Raw genomic sequence first — 20,719 nt, 5'->3', positions numbered from 1 at the left:
GGGGTAAGAAAAATGCGAATAAAATCCCTCACAACAGTCGAGTTCTGGAGGTGGAATTCTGGTTCGAGATGGACTGGAATGTGTCCCTGGCGTGGTGGGGCGTGTTGCCGGCAAAGTGTAAGTGCGCGCGATCGACGAGCCAGTCGCATCGAAGTGAATGGCTGGCGGCTGGATTATGGTGTAATAATTCTTCAGCGTTATGATGGTCTCGCGCAAGCAGAAGTGCTTTGGATGTTGGAGTTTTTTTTTTTTTGTCGTTGCCATTCCGGCAGTTTGAGTTGTTTTACAGAATTACTGCGATGTAATCCGATAATAAATGAATGGGCATGGTTGGCCAAATCCGAAACAGTGGCTGGAATGATATTTTGTGGTTGCGAGATGAGATTACATTAGTAGAAATTGAATGCTTTCAGTTAATGCCTTTCAGGTTGGGCACAACACAATTCAAACAGCCATTTTTTGTGAAAATGAGCATGAAAACCATTCCACGAGCGACTACTTTTAACCAGAATTATTGTGACTAGAGCAAAATGAACCAACTTTGGAATAAAAATATTGTTTTCTTAAGTTAGAATTATTTTACTATCGATGAAAGTTTTGCGACGACCCAACTCTTTTATTCCGTTGGCGAATTGCCCTTCAACATTCCCCTTTATGATAAGTGGTTTGTTTTACCGCGCAAAAGCTGCATAATAAATGATAGCACCAAAACCAAGCGCCACAAAGCGCCTGCACCAGCTGCAACAACCGTCGGTACGCAAATAATTCCAATGCACTCTCCAATCATGCTGCAGCAGACGCAGCAGCGCGCTTGCATCGGAAGGAAAAATGCTTCATTTATTTATGCTACTAAGTGTTTATTTAACATTCCCCTTCTTGCCCCCCCCCCACCCTCCGCTGCTCACCTTTATTTGCCCAGCGGATTAGTTTGCCGTTCGGGTTCAGCTACGAAATATTCCTGTACAGAGAGCGCGAAACATTTGTCACCGTTGTGTCGCGCGCGCTGTACCATAAACTAAACAAAAAGCGCTGGGAAAACAATTGCTTGCTTCCGCCTGCGCGCACAGCGCAGCTTCGGCAAAAGGAGCATGCTTCTTGCTGGCGAAAGAAACAATCCTTTTGCATGCTCTAAAAAAGTGGGTCGAAGCTTCAAGCACGGCTGGAACGGGCGGACGGTGGGCAGAATCCCCCCCGGTTGATTTGAAATGGTATGCAAATTTTAAATAAATAACATTGCTCTTAGTGTCCTTTCGCAAGGCTCCCCGGTCAACTTCACCGACAAGAAGCATTCGCCGGTTGCGCGATGCATTTGCTTCCCAGCGTGTTCTGGTCGATCGTTTCTGCACCGTAAATCTAAACCTCTCGAATACAGCAACCTCGGTACCCCTCAATTAGTAGTCTGCGTCTATGCAAATCCTTACCACACGGGAAACGGTGGGAAGGGAGGTAGGCGGAGGGGTGCAAAGCAAACGAGGGGCAAAACTTTTCCACTAACGATGAAAGAAATCACAACTCCTCACAAACGAATGGCGTTCGTTTAGAGCGATGCTTAACGATCGAAACAATGCAATGTGTCCCGCATTTCCCACAGCATCTTATGGTCGCCGCACACACACACACATACTGCACGCATTGTCAAAGTTTGACATTTTCGGGGCGCAAAACTTTAGCGTTTTATTGTGCGTTGTGGAGGCGGCAGTGGAGTCGGGCGGATTTTGTTAGAACTCGCATCCACGGAAACCATACGGCATACTGGTGGGTCCCGATCGTGTCTGGTCGAACCGAAACTTTGCGAAACAACTCCCCCGGGTGGGGCAAAATCCCGGCTCTACCGGCGATAAAGCGGACGCGGCTAAGTACACGGACGCTGAATAAAATAAAACAAAACGACACCCGAGATTAGCAAATTAAATTGTTTAAATGGCAATAGCACTGCTCACCATCACCCAGGGATGGGGGGGGGGGTGAACTTTCGCGCTGTTCGCTGCGCCCGCGTCGGATAAAGTTGATTTTGCTAATTTCTTCAAGTTGGGAATTAATTAAAATTAAACATCTTTTTTGGGGAAATCTTTGTAAAAACGACAGTTTTTAGACACTTTGGAAGGTGAAGTTGCACGGGGCAGTAGGAGCGGTGGCAGTCGCGTTTCTACCCCTATAGAGCCTACGGGCCGATATATCCCCCCCCCTCTACACAACAAGTCCTAAACAAGAGCTGCTTCCAAAACGGTTGGAAATGGAGAAAAGTTTCCCGCACGAAGGACATTCTGGATCACGGATTAACTGGTGAAAATTCTTGGAAAATTTTCGATACAATAAACAAAAGCTTCCGTACACTTCTCCTCAGGGGTTGCCGGGGTGCAACTTCGTCGAAAGTACGTTAATTACCCATTCCGGGAAATTTGCTCCCGCCTGGTTCGTGGGGGGAGCAGTTTGCGACCAGAAAGTACTATGATCTTAAGATAAGCATTCTCAACTCTGCCAAAAGCTTCCGACACCTCATGGAAGCCGCCCTGTCATTTTGGGCTGGAATAAAACAGGGAGTGGAAATGGAATCCGTTTTTAAGTGTCGGAAAGCTTTGCACTCGTTTTTTTTTTGGGAAGAATTTATTTCGTCAGTTTCAATCGGAAACGTTTGCCGACTGGCGGTGGTGTGTGTGGGTGTGTGCTCCCTGAATTTATTGGCCGCAGCAGCAGCAGCAGCAGCAGCAGAGGGGAGCTTTCCATTCACACTTGTGTTTAATTTCCTGCTCTCGTGTCATGTCTTTATCAAGCACCACAGAAACGTTAATCTTTTCCCGGGTTGGGGATGCACACCCTTCACCCAAGGCGAACCTCTTTCCCACCTTACGGCTCAATCCTTCCTTTTATCGTCCTCTTTGCTGGTGTATGTAGTCGGTGGTAGTTTGCACACATCTAATGGATTGGTCTAAATTGTACCAAATAAAACGAATGTACCGTCGGCACGCTCAGAGGGATTGTGAAAATTGAGATCGGATAAAAAGGAATAAATCTCCCCAGCGCGAACACTAACCAAATGCATTTTGGGTCGTTAGTCGGGGTGTAGGAAACGGGGGTAGGAGGAGTTCAATGATGAGTTTGTTGTTGTTGTTTTAGGTTTGTTGGATTGCTTGGGTGTATAGAAGGCTGTTAAGAATATATTTGCAGCAGAGTTCTGCTAGCACGTGTGAGATTCAATTGACTGTCGATCTGATTATATATTTGAGTTTAATTGGTGCAATGTGTCAAATTTGAATTTTCATTTCAATTCAAACCCACTATCTAAGGAAACGTATCTCAAAGGGTTTTGGACAAAAAGGTTCAGAAACTACTATAAGAATTCGAAAAACGGCATGAACGTTTCCAATTGGTAAACACAATTGATTTACATTTCCACATTCCAACTAGATGCAATCGTAATCCTAACCCTCAAAACCCGCCATGCAGTTTGTCGTGACTGGAAGTACAGTTTCCCTACTACTTGTGTCCAAATAAAGCCACGCCAAAGGATCAGATGCCAATTATTATTAGCGACCATAACGTGCCACTAATGCCTAATTACGCACAGCTTGCCCAGTTGGCCAGCGCGATGACAATTGTATGCGACCGCAAGCAAGTTAATCCCATCCCGGCTCACACATACACTCAAACACACACACACACACACACACACACACACACACACACACACACACACACACACACAAACACACAACAACCATGCAAATACAATTTGTTCTGCATTTTAACGGCGGTACCAGCAGCCTTGCTTGAGGGGCGACTTTTCGGGGGTAGTTTTCAACGGAACCGCAGCATTGCTCCTGGGGATTCGGGGAGGGAGCATTTAAATTAGTTTTGCTCCGTTTCCGGCTTTGCCTGGCGCAATTTTCCTGGCAGCGTTCGGTTTACGGTTGCCCGGCGTGCACGGTTGGTTCCGGTGGATTCGCGCGTGGTTTGGCCCGATTTGTGACCAACGTTCGGTTGGATGAGAAGGGTCAATCTGTTTGCCCGGCACCGTGCAGCTAACGAGCTGATTGCGGTTAGGCGTACGGTGCGCTCTGGCCTCACTGGCCGCTGGATGTGTGTTTGGCCCAAATGGCACAAAGTCGGTCGTAAATATACTAATTAGACCGACGGGTTGGAGGTAGATTACTGGCAGGCAGGTTCACTTATGTGATGTGGCGGGCTAGGGTTGCACATTTTTGGCAGTTTTCAAATATTTGAAAGCAAATTAATAAAACATATGCGAATGTTGCGATTCATGAAAAGTGGTTGAAATTATTGAAGTTATTGAAAATGTCGCGAATGATATCAATATATACATGGATATAACAGCTTTGTAATTTTGTAAATTGAAAATATTGTCTAAACAACCTACTTATGTAGAAAATGCAAACGAAGAGCATTCAATTGGCATTTGAATTAAGCTGTAATTTTAAAATGTATGATACAATTGTGACATGTTCCAGTTTTAGTAGTAGTAATTTCTACTAGTTTAACAAAACACAAGCAATTTCCATTTGAACTGTAAGTATTACTTTGCTTCAGTGCCACCTGGCTTCCGGGAGTTGTTTTTCCCAAACCCTGCGCTCCTCCAAAAATAAAAATCCTACGTATAAAAACAAAATCCAAACAACAAAGAATTAAGAATCATGCCCCAGGCTCAACGCGTCAGTCTGGCGAGGGCTTCAATTATCCACCGGTATGCGGTTTTGCCCACTGCCGGTTTGTGTGGCCATCAGCAAACACTACGAAACACTGGGGGCTCGTTCGATTTGGTGCGCTGGCTGTAATGATGCGTCCCCAGCAATGGCTTCCCTCTCCCCTCTCCCAAACTGCGGAGGCCATTATAATTGCAAATTAATGGGCGGATTAATAGACACACTCTGTCTTGCGAAAGGAAATCTCGGTACCTGGTGGAGCGTTCGCCACCATTTACGCCACAATGCGTGCGCGGGAGCCGCGCACAATCGGAAGCACGGCGATGGAAGGATAAAAGGTAAACAGTAAACAACAATTAGCCTTATTTGCCCGCAACACTCGAATCCTCAAAGTCAGGGGGCCAATCGACACGTGGTTAATGATGCAGCGGCAGTAGCGGGGCCTACCGGGGGTTCCGTTTTTTGGGCTTGTTTTGGGCCGTGGGTGGAAAATCTAATTTAGTGCACACGCAGCACAGGTACACTAATAGGCATGAAGGTGCGAATAAAGAAATCACCGTCGGCTGGATTCAATTACGGCTATTCATTATGGTGATTAGGATCTCTTTTGTTGTAAGGGTGGATATAATAGGATCTATAGCATAAAGCTTCATTCTTCATGGTCCTGTGAAGTGATTCCATTTACTTGACTTCGCATTCTGTGTCATTCTAAGGCTTTCGTTTGAACTTGCACCACACCCAAGCATGAGCAGAGATGATAAAAAAGAGTGACCCCTTGCCACTGCCGAAGCTGGCCACTTTCTCAGCTAAAGTAATCGTTTAAATAAACATCAATTCCCGTTTCCCATAAAGGATGTCTCCCGTCTAGTTGACTTTTAATCAACGTACACGAGCGAGTAACACGATCCGATGCGGGTGGCTGTGCTCTGCCTTACCAGATAACAAGCATTGAGCCCGGCCCTCCTTGCCGGCTAGCGAGAGCGGCTTGATTGCACCGTGACCATAGCCATTATTTCTGGTCCGTTTATTTTTCCAGACTAAATACGGCTGCATACGAGCGGACGAGCACACGAACCAGCAAGCAGTAGGACGTGTTCGGCTCTGAACCATCCTTCAGCAGCGGTGCACACTGTACAATGGTTTATTTTCGGCAAAGCGGGCCATACCGAGAATTCGCTCTTCCGATGCTTTTGCAAATGAATTTTAAACCTCAAAACGATACACATGCATTCATGCACTCGGTACATTTTCGTCAAAAAGTATGTGCATAGGTCGCATTCCTTGTGTTTCAGGGAAGCCCGTCTGCGGGAAGTCTTTTAACAACCGGTCTGCTAGTGCCACCGAAAGGTGAACCGATGTTAAGGTTCATGTGGCTTATTTTCGTTGAAATAAAAAATATACTAGCAAAGGATAGCCAGGTAGCCGAATGCCGTAAAACCCACAGAAGGTGTACCGGAACAGAATTAATTAAAAATTCCATGCAGAAATATTTACCTCACTCAATGCGCTTTCGACCAAACGGATGTACATGGTTACAGTACAAACCGCACCGAGGTGCTACGTTCTGTTACATCCTATTTGGCCAGACAGCACTAGCACTAGTTTCCGTTTTAATTGAATGAAAACAAAACCGATCGTATCGTGTCGACCATGGCCATGGATTGGGTTATTTTTAACCTCACCTGACCGTACCGTCAGCCTTAAGTTTTATTCCATCCACACGCCACCGAATCCGTCCATCACGAGCCGAAACGAACCGGAAATCTTTCCGCTTCACCATGCCGCAGCATTATGTTCCTCTTACGGGGGAGCTTGCTTTTGTCACCAAGCTCGTGTTGGGCGTAAGCCGGTGATTATATATGACGGTCACGGTTAAGGTTAGGGGGGGCGCAAAAGTGGTCCAGCAGCGGAAATCGGATGACAAATTGAAATCGGACGCGGCATGTTAAGATTGCGGCTTGTGATTCATTTCATCTTAAATTAACCAAGTTTTTTTTCATCTTTTTTTTTAATATATATTACACGACCTTAAACTTGTTTAAAAAATTGAAGCACTTTTTATAAACAAAATTTAGCTTATATACTCTTTAGTAGTGGATTTAAATATCAACAAAAATATATTTATACCATCGCTCGTTAAATTCCACTTTAAAATACGTTTCATGTCGGATCAAAATGGGGCAATTTTTGTTGTTATTAACTGATAACGCCGCACACGCGACAGGAATGAGTCCCAGCAGTGTCCTTATCTATTAGACATTTGTTCCTTTTTTATGAACAATTCTTTACCATCCGGTTCTGCAGTTGCAACAAAATTATTTTTATTCAAACCATAAAATTAAAATCATGAAATGTTCTCACCATACCCAGTAGTTGGACGGATCGGTTGATCCCAATCTTGTGTTACAATGAAGCACGAAGAGCATTACAACGGACGATGCAATTTGCTTGTTTTGCATCCATTTTTGCATGTGTTCATCTGTGGTTTTTCTTTTCACATTGCGCAATCTGTACTACAGCTGTACAAAACACATTTACAATCGATATCCTGCCACCGTGCAATGCTCGGTTAAATCCGGCACGATCCAACAGAAATATGCTAAATTGTACAACAGCGTCCGATGCTTAATTCATTGGTTGGAGGGAGGGCACAAATGCACGCATTATCGGATTGTTTATCACCTTTGATTGATGTGGTACGGAATTGCGTGAAACGATTTCTAGGGCACATATTTTTCCATTTAAATAAAATTGATTTTTTGTGCGGAATACGAGAGTTACAAAGAGTAAATTCCACTAAAAAAGTACGACTGATTCCATTTCCAAGGATCGTCATATAATAATCCATTTGAATGCTTAAGGCTAGACCCTTTCCAATTGGATATGTTCTTTCTACCATGTCACCCAATAAAAAATCCTATTGTTACATTTTCTCATTACATTTCGCTCCACGCTCTACTATGACACTATCAGCTGACAGCTCAATCTATGTATTCAAGAAAATAAAACTCACCATAATCTGAATTGACTGACCAACTTCTTTCGCCCTCCCCGGCGTATAGCTTGGCGTATGATTCGATTATTGCAAAGTTGCATCCGTTTCAGCAGCTTTTGTTCACGCGAGATAACTGAAAATGTCGTACCAGGAAGGAAATGCGAACGCTAGAATTAAAACAAAAAAAATAACGACACTGCCCATCACGAGCAGCTTCTTTTGCACACCCAGATTGGAAACAAAGGACCTGCCCGGGAAGCCACCCAGCGGGATAAGATAGTGGTGCAATCCTCCAAGTGTACCACTCGAGCTTACAGCGGATGGTTTTGTTCCCTTTGAAGAGGCTTTGCCGCTCACCGCGGGCGGAAAGTTCAGCCCCGACCGGATGTTGTTATCCGTTATGATTCCGTGCCGGTCGGACGAAGCACGGCAGCTTACGAGATGCAAAACAAAAACGGCCAGTAATAGCACCAACCGGCGGCAGCCGCACGGACAGTGCAGCAATTCCATTGTGGTAATTTATTTGCCCGACAATACAATGTTCGTAGGGTAGAGCGCTTTTTTGTGTTGGTCGTGGCGATACTTTTCATTCCAACGGCCATACCACTGCATGCCCGGGTTGTGGCGGTACCAGCCCGTGTTGGACGGCTGTACGCCCGAGGGGCCATTTTTCCGGGCGATGCCATCGGGTTCATTTTTATGTTTCCCTGTGGCGTCAATTTTTGGAAACCTCACACGATGCAGTTTTGTTTCGAAGCCGGAAAAATAAAATAGTGTGCGAGCAAGGAAGGCGAAAGGAAAGGAGGGAATTTTATTTTCCACCTACACCATTTCTTCCCACGGGAGGAAGGCTCTACCTCGTTTCTCCTGGTAGTGTGTGAATTTCTGTGGGGCTTTTTTTGTTGTTATTATCCAATTTTGCAAACAATTCTTTTGGGACGTCCCTGCTACAGACTAGTGTAATCGTGTAAAGAGCTTCCCTAGTAACACAAAGCTCACCCAGTGTCAAAGCACCCGCAAGGGATATTACTCAGGGAGAGGGAAAACAAAACGGTAGACAGTGAATAAGCGAAAAAAACAACATCCCGTTCCAACACCCTAGGACACATAACACTCCACTACCACCGGCTACAGTGAGCACCGACAGGAACATCCGGATTGGACGGAATGAAAAACAATTTTCATCATGAATAAATTCATAAATAAAATTTTAAATTTAAATTGAAGATTGAAGCTGCACACTGTGTACAGGGCAGGGCATTTTTCCCACGTACCAGCAGCCATCCTGCCGTGTTGTGCGATGTGGTAAAGAAGCATGGGTACGAAATTCCTTCACCTTTTTCGCCTCCGCTATCAACACGATGCGGAGGGGCAAACATTGTTACACCAAACTGGTGTCGCGGTATGGCTTTGGTGGGCGAGTGGTTCAAATTTTGCCCGACACAAAAACGGCAACGCGAGACGAAGTGAAGCAACCGTTCAATGCATTTTCTTACCTTTTCCTGTTTTTTTTTCACACAAAAAAAGAGTTGTGTATGTGTGTGTGTGTGTGTGTGTGTGTGTGTGTGTGTGTGTGTGTGTGTGTGTGTGTGTGGAGTTTAGATAATTTGTGATTACTTGCGGCTTGCAGTGTGCTTGAGGTTTTCAGGCTCACATGCTCGTGTGGGAGGATTTATGGGCTTGCGCTTGGATTTTACAATGTTACATATTCATGAAGGATCGGTGTTTGTTGGCTAAACAAAAGCACCCGCTGCCGGGTGTCAACCTGTGCGTTGTTTTGTAGTATTCTAATGGCTTGTCTTTGATGTGGAAAACTGAATTTTCAATTCCGCCATACGTTTCTAGGTTACATTTGAATCGAAACTGTTGTGATTTGTGTTTTCGCGTGGAAAACGATCAGCAATTTTAATGGACAATTTACTTCTGTGTATTAGTTTAATTGATTTCGGGTCGCTGCAAAAGCTCCAAGCCATGGCAGAAAGCGTCATTAAAACTTTGTTAAAATGCCTGTCACCGATTGTTAAAACTAATTGAATGACATGCTTTCCTGCTCCACCGTTGCACACATGTACAGTAGTTGGAGCAGCCACACATTTTGGTTAGTCATGCCAACGAATTCATACAAAATAGGCAAAAAAAGAGCACGACGCTCTAATGAAACAAACGGTAACAACTTTTCTGGGAAAATTTGATTTCCTGCTCGTGTCCATCACCATTGGAATTGGGGAAACTTTAGCACACAATTGGTAGCGAACGAAAAAGCGAAAAACGCTTAACGCTCACCTCCCAAAGCCCCTCCCAGCACGACCGTGCCTTATCCGCATGCAAGTTAGATTTTTGGATACTATTCACAATATTTTGACTAGAAACGGATTGAATGTTTAGTTGGTTTCTTTTTACTACACCCACAAAAAGTCCCACTTGGCTGCCGAATTGTGCATTATAAACGAACACGACGACACATTGAAGCGATGCAAAATGGCACTGGACGATAGAAAAAAAAAACCCCTGAACAGCCAAGCATTATCCCGGCGGCAAGCAGAACGAGCAAAGGGTGCCGTTGAAACTGCACCGAACGAAACAATTGCAGCCCGAGCGGAAGCGGGCCAAATTTTCCAACCCAACACCAGGGTTCCAGCTTCCAGCACGGGACGTGCTGAGCGACGGCTGTCGTGGCGTGACAGATGAATTAATTTAACCGTTTTTTGTTTGTTTTGCTCTCCTTTACCTTTTTTCCCCCAAGTCGTGCGACACATTCGTCTGCATTCGTTCGCAAATTTATCCCAACTGATAGAAGGTAATATTGGTGCTATTGCTCCTGCTTTTGTTTTTTGTTTATTACCAGCCTCCGGGCGAGGGCGTGAGCGACAGTTCAAGCGAGAACGCGTCAACTGGAGCCACGGGTGAAGCGGCTGGTGAGCTGTAGCAAAATGTTTAGAAAGCTGGCGCTCCAGTAGCGTTTTGGGTTGCCGCGAGAGAAGGAAAAAACAAACTAACACGGGTGCACCATTGCGAAACCCAGCAATGGGGAAAGGTTTAATTGAAAGCGGGGCAATAAATTGAAATGAATTTTCGGGACGAATATTGCTCTTTCGGTGCAGCACTAAATTGCGTTTGTCGCCTGGAAATGGGAATGGATGGTTGAAGAAGCAGTATAACTCAGCGGGAAAAACGCAAACGTTTGCCAATTGTGCACGGGGGTTTGCAATGCAACCGTTGGTTGTTAGGTAAATTGTGCCATTTTGTTCGCGGAACTTTATTAGTTCTGTTTTCTAAAAAACGCATAAAATACCTCACTTAAAAAGCAATACAAATTTCCTCGAAAATTGTTTGCTTTTCATATACAATTTAATAAATTTTGACGAAAGTAAATAACGACGAAAATAGTTGTCACCAGAACGAACTTTGCCAAATTTCGTTCATGGTTAGATACCAGCGCTTCTCGGTAGTGAAACTTCATAGTTTACACACTCCAGCTCCCAATTCCATGAAGAAGTACAACAACAGGCGCCTCCATCGTCGGTCGGGGAGTGCTGCGTTTGAACGACCCACCAAGTGGACATTGTTATAACAACAACTCGGAGCACCATTTCACTGCAAATGAATATCACACCTTCGGGCCAACGCTAGCACCTGCTCGAGCGCCAGAACAACCTCTCCAAAGTGTAAGTACTCGTTGACATTTCAAAACATTCGCCCCATAACCTGCTCGCTATGGAGCTGGCTTGTTCGGACCTACGTACGTTTGGACATTCCACACACACACACAAACATGGACAAAGCTGGAAAGATCATTGTGATGCTGAAAAATAACGATTCAATAATCACAATGTATGGTGGTACGATAATGGTCCCATTAGGTTTACGATATTTGTTTCCATTCCTTCCATTAGCTTGTATTATGGACACACTCAAACCACACCGCGGTAGCGTTGAACACGAAGAAAACTACGACGACGGCAGGAACCGGCATTCAACCATTTTGAATGCACCTTTACACGAATGGCGTCTTACTCACGTCCATAAAAATTATCCGTGGTTCCACAACGATTTTAATCATATAAAATAATCCGTGCATTATGCTCTGTTTAGCTGGCACCTCCTCATTCAAAGCGAGAGAACTGATGTCGTCTTTCTTTTTTTTGTACTAGAGTTAAACGAAAATTTCTCCCATTTATTCAAGTACCTTTTCCAGTTGGAATACTTCAATGAGTGAGAAAAACACAACAGAACACTCTTGACGGGTTTCCACCGGTGCAAACTAATACAGCACTTTCTCGGGACTGATGAATTCCTAAAATAAACTCTAGCTCCTGATAACCTTTGTTGATGCTTGATGCAAACATAATGTTGCCGCTTTATTACAGAGTTTGAGAGAAAATCGTTGGCTCGCTGGAGCATGAGATGAAAAGTAGCATTGTGCTAGGGCAATATTTTTCACTGCTTGAAAAGCCCTGAATGTCGATGAACATCGAGCACCCAATTGCACCAAACATTTGAATTAAACTAGGCAAAGAATTTGATAACAGTTTAGACCATATCAGATAGAGGGAAGCATACATTATTAAAGCATTTAGCTTTTTGTATCTCCGTGGAACGGTTGGCCATTTTTATGTTTGTTTCATATCCCAAAAAGGAAGGCATCAACATTCGTGTACACATCTTTCTTTCCAAGAAGTCCATTCCAGAAGTCCTGAATGATCTCTAGAAGGACAAGCCACTTGTCTCCTAATCATTACACATCATCATAGACATCAAAGTCCTCGGGTGTATCGCTTTGATATCACTGTGAACTGCGACCAGTCATCAACTTCCCAACGAGCTTAAAGCGAAACGCCATCCTGGGCAGTGGCCCAGAAACATTCCAACCGTCTTGAGGCAGCGAATTCTCGGACACTAGAGACAGTAAAAAGGAAAACAAGCCGTGCGCCCCTAAAATGAGCGTCAGTCTTTTGTTCGGCTCTGTGTCCAGCGATGTGACAATTTCCAGCTCGTTCAACAGTGCAAAAAGACGAGCAGAGACGCTTGGCAGAGCGTACTCGGTCCTCGCGCACCAACCCTACCAAACGTCGCAGTTAAAGCGGTAGGCAGCCATGAAAGCATGTCAATACAGTTGCGAGAAGGTTTCGGGATATTTATGTTTCACCTAGCTTTGAACAGTGCGCCACTCGCAACGCGCGGCAGCGATGCCGTGCTAACCTTCGCAGTGGTTCCAGTATCCTGACACGAGACGAGTGATTAAATTGGACGCTGAACAAATTTGACCAGCAACAAAAGCCCGACTTGGCGAGCGACGGACACAAAGCATAAACCACATGCGCCAGTGACGAACGGTGCCCGGGGTACGGTGATGACGGTGATGTTAAAAATGCTTCAACTTCTGCCACTCATTGACTTGCCGTTCTGGGGCTAGCTGCTCGAGCTGCCCCGGGAGGACTACATGTTTATACTGGCTTCCGCTCACCGCTCTCCCCATCATCGACTGACATTATGAGGAATGTGTCCTATGTCCATCATGGCCCCCTTTTTTTTTTTGCTGTTTCGACTCTCTGTTTTGCTGTTTTGAAATGAAAAGACTCTGGAGCTTTGAACAGAGGGTAAGGCTCTTCTCTAATCAAATCCATCCCGAGGTTGGACGGTACGGTCAACGAATTCAACCGAGTCCAGAACCGAGGGGTTAAGGTTAGGGTTGAATTGCGAGAAGGATAAAAAATTGTCCGTACCAGAAATAGGACAAAAAAAAAACCTGCGCAAGGGCACGTTTGCGGGAAAGCGTATCATATTTTTAAGCTGAGTTATTTTCCCACAGCCTGCAACCGTCCGGGGCTTTGCCAGCGGGCCCAGTTTACACAGTTCCAACCGGCTGAAAGCCTTCCCCGTTTACTAGCGTCCAATTTTTCGTCCGCCTTGCTGAAGCCGCTGTACCCGCCGGTTCGAGTGGTCGTTCAAACACTTCACATTCACTAGAGCATCGAGGACAGGGACGTGCCGCTAACAAGGAAAAGCTTTGAATGGTGAAGACAAGAAACCAAAAAAAATATATATAATGGACGGAAAAAAAGCATACACACAAGAACTCACACAAAACCTCCCAATAAGCTTGTGAACCACGGAAGCCAGTATCCATGAGCTCATCGGAATGGCTTCCGATTTCCCCGGCCGGATACGGCCGGGTGTGACATACCGGAAGGGAAAACCATTCACTTAAGCAGCGCCCATTCACTCACATACTTGGGTGTATGTATGTATGTGTTGGCTGCAGACTTCCAGTTGGGTTGGGTGGGTCCTCAAACGTTGTCCTTCCGATTAGATCCATCTACGATAATTACCTGCAAACGAGTGAAATGAAAAGAAGATAAGAAAATAGGATGGGAAGAAACAACAAAGCCAGTTAGTCTGGAGAAGCGCTGCTATGAAAGGAACAATATTTTTCTACGGCTTTGTGTGTGTGTGCATGTGTTTGTGAAAAATAGTCACGTCAGCAGTATGGTACGGCCACGGCCTCAGTCCACACCCGGATCCATCGTAAGTGCATTAGCTCGATGAAAGCATAATATACGCTCTGCTGGATGCTGGCCGCCAACGAGCCGGTAAGGGGTCAATGTCCTTTTTTCTCCTTCAAACGGCAAAGTACACGAAAAAAAACACGAAAGTACAACAACCAGAATCCCTCCAACTCGTCATCAATGTGACACAATTTGTCACAGGCATCTAGGCACCGCCATTCAAGGGTTTCTGTTTGTGTTAAGACGTTGTGCTTCCTTGACAGACGGTACACGCAATTTTGCAACCCGCGCCAAGCGCACGGCACGGCACAATCAATCAAGGAGTTCTGCCGGGATGGGGCCGGGTCAGTTGGCCGCCGCCGCCCCTTTTTGACATAATTTGATTCGCCGTAAGTGAGAGCAGATGAAATTGTAAAAATATTGTTTATGAAAGCACGCAAAGGTTTTTCGCCGCGATCGAGCGGGGCAGATTGGATGGAAAGCGACTGCTTTTGACGGATGAAAACAAAGGGATGGTACAATCGCAATCAAGACAAAAAGGAAAAAGGCTTACGAATATAGTTGAAGAACAAGCGAAAAGCCCTCCAAATGGAGCCTGCTTGATAATTTAATTCAATACAATTCTGCGATATTGTGTTTTTCCTTCGCCTTCCGTCGTGTAAGCGACCTACTAGCTTGAAGATGGAAAGTTTTTGTCAAGACTTCCCCGGTGTACCGTAACAGAAAATGTGTTGCAAAACTATTAAATAATGTACATGTGAAACGGATTACAACTTGTTCACTTGCTCCCAATCAGCCGCATCAGTCAAGCCGAGTCAAGCCGGAAAATAAAGCAGCGAAAGGCTCTAAAAGCTTCGCGTTCGCCTGCTAGCAAACACACGGCATGACAGTAAATAAATAAACTTCGCTGTCTGTCACACAGCACAAGCCCCGTGTAGCTGCGGCCGTCCTGTGTAGAAGGTGATCGTCTGTGCCGGGTGCCTTATAAATTGTCATCCATGCAGCGGGGACGCTCACGACACACTTTCAGCTGCTGGAAAGTGCGGAAAGCTTGGGCAGAGCGCAATGGTAAACCCGACATTTCTTTGCCTTTGCACAATCCCAAGAATGTTACTTTAGTATGGTACACTTTTTTTGCATTGTTTTTAAACCATTTGTTACTGATGGCTGGATGCTTAACCGAATCGTTTTCAGATTTGTTTCAACTGTTCAGTACAACTGTTTGGAGATATAACTGCAAATGATGGATGACGGAAGGATTTTTATATTGTGTTTATAATGAGATGCTCTTTCAAACTACCCAGCCAAGAGGTATGTCTAAGACATCATACAAACTGAAGAATATGAAGTATTTATATGAAATTTATAAAACAAAAACAATTCGATACGCATCTAGATCTAGAAAGGAAACAAATTCATTCAAAAACTCTTTTGTATGGATGGTCCTGTAGCAATACTTGAACAAGCAACACAAGTGCACTCCTTTGCCGTGGCAAAGCTTGCACAAGCATCTCCAAGTTCAGTGCAATCACAACTTCCACATATCTCCATCAGCTCATCATTTGCAATACGCAATATTCAATCTATTTGCAATTCTGACATATCTTACCCCGTTCGTGATTCGTTCTTCGTTTAAGATTTAATCAAGCCCAGATATGTTTTTCGTCCCAGCGTATTGCCCTGCTTCAAAACTAAATTAACCTCCGCTCCCTGCGACTCGCTCAACTATCCTCTGGGGAGACGGATGCTTTGGCTTCAAAATCTCATCAAACAACCCGGCAGAGATTTTGTCCTCTTGCATAAGATAAGATAAATCAAACGAATTTTCAAACGCAATCCTTCGTCTTCTGCTGCATCCATAAAGGAACCATTTCTTCCATTTGCCCAAGACATTCGGCTCCGAAAGCGGCAGTAGGACAAGACTGTGTGTGTGTATGTGAATGTCTGTGTCCGGAGGGGCATGGTTGCAGATGCTTCACAAACAAACAGTCTACGCTTCGTTGCACTCGTGCACATTTCTACCGCGTCTTTCGGTTCCTTCCCAGACAAACTTCCGCCACCATATCGCTTGCTATTTCGGTTATTTATCGCTATTCATGCGCTCCAGATTTGTTTATATCCTTTTTGATGTATTTTATGCTCTCCGGCACACACACACACACACACACCACGGCTAAAATGTGCAAAAATGGTCCGTTGTTGGGCTGTGGAAGCTTTTCTTTCGCAAACCATTTGGTGAGGTGGTCTTTCTTGCTTCGCTCAAGGAATCGTTCTGCCCCCACTTGCTCATGTACACTCGCATCGCAGCAGGAGCCAAGCCTTCAACAACAATTTTAAGCGAAAGGAGCACAGAAAAAAAAACACACACACACACACTGCTGCAATCCGGCACTCTGTATCGGTGCAAAACGGTGGGAATGAAGCAGAAAGGATGAAGGGATAAATATTTAGATCTTGCAACGGCACCCGGTGGGATAATGTAGGTACCGTCGCAAGTGAAACCTGATTGCTGCAGCCTGCCTGCATAATACAGCGCCGGCAGAGGACACACTTTTGGGCCACAGAATGACAGTGCCGGGCAGTGGTAGGGGAAAAAATATAAAACAAGACGACAAAAAACACAACGCTGCACACACGAAAACGATTTAGTTCCTAACGTAAGCACACAATTCGTTTGACGTTTGAGGCTGCAGTAGAATGTGTTATTGGAAAGGGTGTGAGGTTTATATAGTGCATATATACATATATGCTGCACAGATTTTTCACCGATATTAGCTCACCCTTCGAGGAGGACGGGGATGAAACGAAGATGCGCATATACCCATGCCAGTGCCAACAGTGCCAAAGTGAATGAATGCGACAGCTTGTTCCCTGGGTGGCAGCTCAATCTGCACGATCCAGGGACGACTGCAAGCTTTTCACGACAGGCCGCCAATTTCAAGGAAAAGCTCATTTGATAGCAAAGCTGTTCGTAGCAACGATTGTCGCATGATTCGAGTGCAGTCTTGTAAATTTTTCCTATTAGGAATCGAACAGAAGAAAAAACTAGATGGAAAATATGATCAATCAATGCGGCGACGACACACACGAACGACGTGAACATTGCACAGTATTCCCTATGCCAGTAAGCATTAAAGTTTCATGGATATTCTCCCTGGTGCATGCACTCAAACCAGCCGATTAGTGACAGCGAAGCATCTATCATGTCGCATCATTTATTATGCCAAACAAGAGTTGAATCTGCCGCCAACACCTCACATTTGCCCGTGATGGCCCGCACATCGCATCATTATGCTGCGGACGTTTTGTCACTAGCTCGTCAACCATCGATGGCAACTGCGCGTGAATGAATGAAAAGCTCATAACTTTTCTACATTTTGCACCCACACACTCATACACATACACACACAGACACAGTGTTTGCGCACGTTACAAAGAACAATAGCACGGTATGCTTTCTTCGGCATGAGGCACTCGGTGAGCTCCCCTTTGGCAAGACTTGCCAAGCCATGAGCCACCGATCGGAGCAAAGACGGGCAACGTAACAGACGATAAACGTTTGGGAGCAACGACTCTACGATCCTCCCCTCGGACTCCACTTGCGCTGGACGGCCACAGAAGAATGATGATGATGATGATGATGCATCGAGAGGGGCCGCTCGAATGCATTCCGATGCGAACGACTGCACCGGAGAGCGTTTGAAAACGAAAGGAAGCCATTAATCATGCTAATTGTGTAAATTTGCTATTTACCAATAATTGCAAAGAATCGCACACCAAAGCGAACAAAGCAGGCAGGCAACCGTCGACGGGGTGCAGCTGCAGTCAACGGGGAACTCGGGGACTTTGCACCGTCGTTATGAGGCACGGTCGATATCTGGCAGTAGGAATCTTCTTCACTCTGCTTACCGTGCAGGCGTTTAGCGTGGAGTGCTCTTACAGCATAGAATACATTTCCCTTTTTACCACTTTGCAAGCCACCTTGCTAACTGTGGCCTGCAGCTGGGACAAGCTGGGATGCAAAACTCAACGAAACGTGGTGATAAATGGAGCACAGCGCAGGTAAGCTGCTTCTCGATTCTGTGCTGCAGCAATGCTTACATTGCTGTGGCTAAAGGGAAGCAATTGTACGAACCGACTCATCCAAGTAGATTGTACCAACCGACTAGCCAGCCTTTTGAAAAAAAAACAGCTCCCGGGGAGCAACAAACCTTCATCCGAAAGTAAAAACACTACTCCTCGGGTGTCTGTACATGGATAAAGAGAGCAGAGGAACGAAATTGCAAGATAGAGATGCTAGTCCTGGGCAATTGCTGGAAGCTTCAATGCCACCTGGACTAACTCAACCCTACTCCCACTCCCCGGATTGGCTGGGGTACAAATTCCCAGCCCTCTCGAATCGAATCAACGGAAAACGTTTTGTATAGCTTCCTTCGGCCCGCGTATCCTTGCGGCGTTAAACCCCGTTTCGGAACATTTCGATGCACAGAAACAGAGACGAATAGGGAACGATTTTACGTTCACCTCGTACAGCCGGAAGTCATAAATTGATATTCCTTCCGTGAAACAACGGGCGGTAAAAATAATTCATCCTTTGTAGCTCCTGTTTACGATGCAACTCTGCCCAGGGAGAAAGACCGGGCGACCTCTGCAAGTAATGAAAATGCAATCATTTTTCTCTGTTCGTTTTTACTGACCGCTGTGCTGCTATTATCAAAATTGTGGGATATTTGCCTTCGTGTTGTTGGCATTCCCTGTTTGAGAAGCTCGTGTTATGCTGTTTCTTGAAAATATTTTTGAAATATTAATCCCCGTTGAAACTTCAAACATATTAAGCACTACTACTGTGCTCTTTAAAGTTCATTAAACAAAGGTCTTGCTTAAAATAAATCCTCTCGATAAAACGCCCCAACTCCAAAAATCCCCAACACCAACCAAGAAACCACAACAAGGCACAACCCGCAGATGGTCCTTTTAATTGCATAAAAGCCAAAAACGGGACCACAATGTTCATAGCTCACCGAGAGCCGCCTGCTCGCAACCGTACGCGGGACTGCTCTTAGCTCACCGGCCGGATGGGTTTGTGCATTCAACGTTTGTGCATCGCAAAACCGGTTGTATCGGTCGGTTGCATTGTTGCACATCGTCCGACAATGAAGCTGAAGTTCGATTGCACCCGATACTCAGGGGGGGGGGGCCGGGGAAAAGAAAGACATCCTTTGGTTTGGCTCGTTTTGTGCCCTTACTTTGGCTGCATATGCATTTATGGTAATCGATACATTCGATAACAATGGTCGGTGCAAGGGTGCCGTGAACATTAGAAAAACTGGACACCATTAGGCACGTAGTGCATCCGATGCTTCTTCTGGCTTTTGACGATGGTAGCATGCAGGAAGTTCGCCGCATGGTCAGGTCGTAAGATCGCGGAAATGGCGCGGCGTGAGAATATGGAACTATAAGCGGCTTAGCCTCGATGTTTCAAGCTTTTCTAAGTGCTACCGGGAGAGTTGGAAAAGATTTTTTTTACAATCTTGTGTGTATGTGGATCTATTCGAGAGATAATAGTTTCTTGGAGAGATTACTAAACATAGCGGCCACCATAATACGCTTTGTCAAGTTTTAAGTAATATTATAACATAACGTTTAAGAGCTTAATTGCAAGTGCTTGCAAAAACTTTCGATGTATCCATCACTGACTCTACAGCTGATATATGCAAATGGAACTTCAATTTGCAGCATAGCTCAAATCGCGTAAATTCTGGCAGTATTTCGCCATATTGACCAGAGTGGGAGAGTCACCGGGATCTCTGTTTCCGCGCATAACTTTGCATAAGTTTTGTAGAGACTCAAAAGAAACGCAACAAAAGCATCTCAACATACATCTCCCCTATGAGCTGGTTCCATTAAGCCATCATCTATTTTTGTTTTCTACAATTAAATTTACCCTTTTTCTTGACCTATACCAGAGTGTGGGAAACTTGCTCCCTGTACCGCGTGTTTCGGTCATTCCGGCACGGTCTTAGTCAGCACGTACATTTTCCGCCCTCTTTTACACCCATTTCCTGCTGAAGGCCAAGCAAGAAGATAATCTTTTTTTTTTTAAGAACACGAAAATGAAGTAAGGCGACAGCAAGGAGACAGCAAAACTTGGCAGACTGCCATTTGCACTGCAGGTGCAGCAGTATCCAGTGGAATACTAATGGATCATGCCATTAGGAAGAGAAATAGGTAGGAAGCGCATAGTAGTAAGGGTTTTTTTCTCTTTACCACGAACACCATATTTTCCATCAAGGTGGTCTTTTATTCCAGTTTGCATTTCTTTTTTCGAGGAGCTACAGCATGCTGAATGCAGCCAGGTAAAGACCGCACGATATAGGTTTCCGGGATGGAATTTGATCATCCATCGTTAAACCGTCGCATTAGTACAAGAAAAAGGCGTAAGTTTATTTCTTTGTCGATCGTCAATTCGTCCCTTGCTCGCGATGCAGACAAAATGTAAACGAACTTCAAAGGAAGCTTTTGATAAGAGCAGTACTGTATGGGTTTACCATCAAGTTTTT

The 20,719-nt window shown here is 45.0% G+C and overlaps 1 protein-coding gene across 2 annotated transcripts in view; it reads right to left on the bottom strand.

The window, feature by feature from the left end:
• The window catches only part of LOC120900388, a 108,496-nt gene that overhangs the window by 46,982 nt on the left and 40,795 nt on the right, over positions 1 to 20,719 (bottom strand). The window contains exon 1 of one of the 2 annotated variants that reach the window (XM_040307340.1): positions 7,672 to 7,690. The exons of the other annotated variant lie outside the window; for it this stretch is intronic. The gene's annotated coding sequence lies outside the window, so the exon portion shown is untranslated. Of the gene's footprint in view, positions 1 to 7,671; positions 7,691 to 20,719 lie in introns of those variants that run through there. 2 annotated transcript variants of the gene reach the window in all.

The sequence above is a fragment of the Anopheles arabiensis genome, chromosome 2, assembly GCF_016920715.1.
Source record: "Anopheles arabiensis isolate DONGOLA chromosome 2, AaraD3, whole genome shotgun sequence".
NCBI classification, from domain to species: Eukaryota; Metazoa; Arthropoda; class Insecta; order Diptera; family Culicidae; genus Anopheles; species Anopheles arabiensis.
Note: the sequence above shows the minus strand (reverse complement) of the source record. Positions and strands in the feature narration are given on the sequence as shown.